Source organism: Epinephelus moara, chromosome 20, assembly GCF_006386435.1.
Source record: "Epinephelus moara isolate mb chromosome 20, YSFRI_EMoa_1.0, whole genome shotgun sequence".
NCBI classification, from domain to species: domain Eukaryota; kingdom Metazoa; phylum Chordata; class Actinopteri; order Perciformes; family Serranidae; genus Epinephelus; species Epinephelus moara.
The window spans coordinates 31,897,225-31,900,537 of record NC_065525.1 but is presented as its reverse complement, the minus strand read 5'-3'; positions in this window follow the sequence as shown (position 1 = coordinate 31,900,537).

Below are 3,313 nucleotides of genomic sequence, written 5' to 3'. Positions count from 1 at the left end.
TAGATAGATAGATAGGTTATCAAGTAATGCATCAAAGCCCAACACTGGTCAGTAATAACATTTACCAAGCAAGCAGAAAAAAAAGCTCAGACTGGGGCCATCTTTACCCGTGACCTCACATACACGGCTCTGTCTCCAGGATGTTGTGTGTATTTTCTGTACTATAAGTGGACCCGCAGAAAGTTCCAAGGACCCCCTACTGGACTGTCATCAAATCTCATGAGTCACTGCCCGCTTAAAGTTCACAGCTGTTAATATCCCAAATACTAGGCAGCTGTCTCTGGCGTGCCCTGGCCACTTATCACTACCAAATTAGTCCACTATGTGACATGAGAAAATGCAAAGCCCTGCAAAGTGAAATAGTCAGCATTTTTCCTCCTGGTCAAGCTTTGAGTAAAACATGATGAGTGTCGGTGAGTTGTGTAGCGTTCAGTCATGATATGGAAACATATCAGATGTCAGATTAATGTCTGTCACATCGGGAGCTCTGGCACTTGCTATCAAAATGTTTCCTCTTGTCCACTAGACCAGGAAAACTAACAGCTGACATATACACCTCATGAAAAAGACAAAGGCATTTTGCAGGGGAAAGAAAAAACATCGACACTTGCTGGTGAGGAATGTGAGAAAAGCGTCAGAAGAAATCATCACCCACTATTTCTATCGTGGGGATGGATGCAGGATTGCCTGCAGACAACTGCAGAAAGGGAATACATTTCTCAGTGAAACCCAATCACTCGGAGACAGTCATGTGATTTGTGAGGCAGGCGTCGTGCTGTGAGTGGAGTCACGGTGGGTACGTACTGGGCGTGAAGCACTCGCATAGCTTCTGGTTAGATCATCATCCACTCTGCATAACGTTTATGAGTGTGATGTCTTATTTCAGTTTATGACCCCCCCCCTCTCCTGGTGATCTTTTTAAAGTAGATTTCAGCATTAAACATGATCTCACTTCGTTTGAATGTATTATTTGTCACCCAGTTTTAGAGTAATTGATACAATCATGTGATGCATTAAATTTGGTCTTTATGACACCAGGCCTTTCCCCTTCACACCCTTCCCAAACACACATGCAGAGCAAGCCCCACTTTTTACTCTCACCTCTGTGTCCCTACGGACCCTATTAGCAGTGGAAATGTATACAGTTCCTGATGTGGAAAACAGAGCCAAGTAAGTGTTTGGCCCTTGGGGGGGATCAGCTGAGAAGTCACAAAGTACAGATGAGGGAGTTTGTAATGGCGCATATTTGGAATCAGACTGTTGCTTTCAAGGCTAAACCTGTTTACTGAGAGATAAAGCTCACATATGGTGCAAATCTGGGCTGGAAGAAGACGGAAAAGAGAGCAAAAAATAGACAATATAGACAAATAGTTGAAAACACACAACTGAAGCTACCAGCAGAACAAAGTGCTAAGTAATAATCCCCCCACCAATGCTGTCCATGTCATTTATGGACCCTGGTACACCAAGCCGACAGTCAGCTGTTGGTCAGTGCTAGGCCGGCGGTGAGCAGCTGTTGCCCTAGTGTTAATGACATGTCCTGCACCTTTGGAAATCACTAGCAGTTCAGCTCTGTGCATGAGAAGAAAAATGGAAGAAAGGAAAGTAAACACATGGCTAAATTCAAGATGGAGTGAGATCGAAACAAACTTTTTATATATATTATAAATCAGGTAACAGTAGCATTATTTTTTTCGCCATTGGGCTCTTTAGCATAAACGGTTTGTGTAATTGCTTGCTAGTGCACGCTAAATGGGCTATGCTTTGTTCTTTCAACATCGGGTTGGGGGGGCAGTAACTCAGTCCATAGGGACTTGGGTTGGGAACCGGAGGGTCGCCAGTTCAAGTCCCCGTCCGGACCAAAATATGGAGCGTGGACTGGTGGCTGGAGAGGTGCCAGTTCACCTCCTGGGCACTGCCGAGGTGCCCTTGAGCAAGGCACCGAACCCCCCAACTGCTCGGGGCGCCTCACCAAGGGCAGCCCCCTCACTCTGACATCTCTCCACTTTGTGCATGTATAGGTCCTGTTTGTGCATGTGTGTCTTTCGGACCTGTGTGTAATTGACAAGCAAGAGTGAAAACATTGAATTTCTCCTCAGGGGGATTAATAAAGTAAATAAAACTTAAACTTAAACTTATTGTGCTAACCGGCTAACTAGCTTCTTAAATCCGTCCTGTCAGTCTTCAGGTTTCCTTTTTTGAATAACGAATACAGACTGCCACTGCCTGCTGCTATGGAGAGTTATTTCTTCTCATGCCGGCGCAGGACGTACATGCTAGTTGGCCATTGGCTGTAGTCTTTGCGGTGTTCTCAAGTGCAACTTTTTGGTCAAAACACAGGGGACATGAAGCAAGCAACAGTTGACTTTTGTTGCCACTAGTTGTTTGATGATGGCTGATGTGGCTAAAACTCTTAATAAGGGAAAACATGATGATGACTTAAGAACAAACTCTTCAAGACGCTATGGTAACAGGACATTTTGTAATATTTTCTAGTTATCTGAATCTACATCCTAAGCACTTTTGCAAATGAGTCATTGCTCAGCTCTGACACAGCTGCTGAGTGACACAAGTTTGGTAAAGTGGTGCGTATAGTCATACTGAGCAATCAAGTCCTTTATTCCTTTATGAATACCTTGCCATTACTTACCATTTTTGTGGCTCTGTATAGAAAATTATCACCTAAATGCAGTTTCCATTGGTTTACCTTCACTGCTCTTACAGTGTTTTTTTTGCCTGCAGCAGGCAGATGTGTTCAGAGTATGAACTCAGATAAACTCACAAAGTTAGTGCCTAGCTGGAGAACACTGTGGAGCATTTAGCAGCACTCAGGTGTTGCTGAAGACCAACACAGAGCTGAATGGAGGGTGTAGACATCCTTTCGAGACTGTCCTTCCAAGAAAAGCAGCAGCACCAGTCTTTCAGCAAAGCCCCAAAAATGGTGTGTTTGGGCCTTTATTAGGTGGCTAAACACTAACCTATTGAGGCAGCGTTTGCTCAGCGCAGTTTTGATTTATGTACGTGATGTAGGGGTTTTCCTGGAAGTTAATATGGAAGTCATTAAAAATAAAGAATGTTTGTTAGTCTGTGTTTATTAAGAAAGTGGCAAATACATATAGACTAGTCCATACCCATTGGTAGCTTTGTCACCTTCTACCTATGCCAATCCTCAATGCCTATGTGCAGTTTCACATAGATTGACCCCGTCAGTGAGTAGAAAAACGTGGGACAGACAGAATGACACACTGACAGTTTCCGTGATTATGTACAGCATACCATACCATGACTTAGTCATACCAAAAATTAGAAAAAA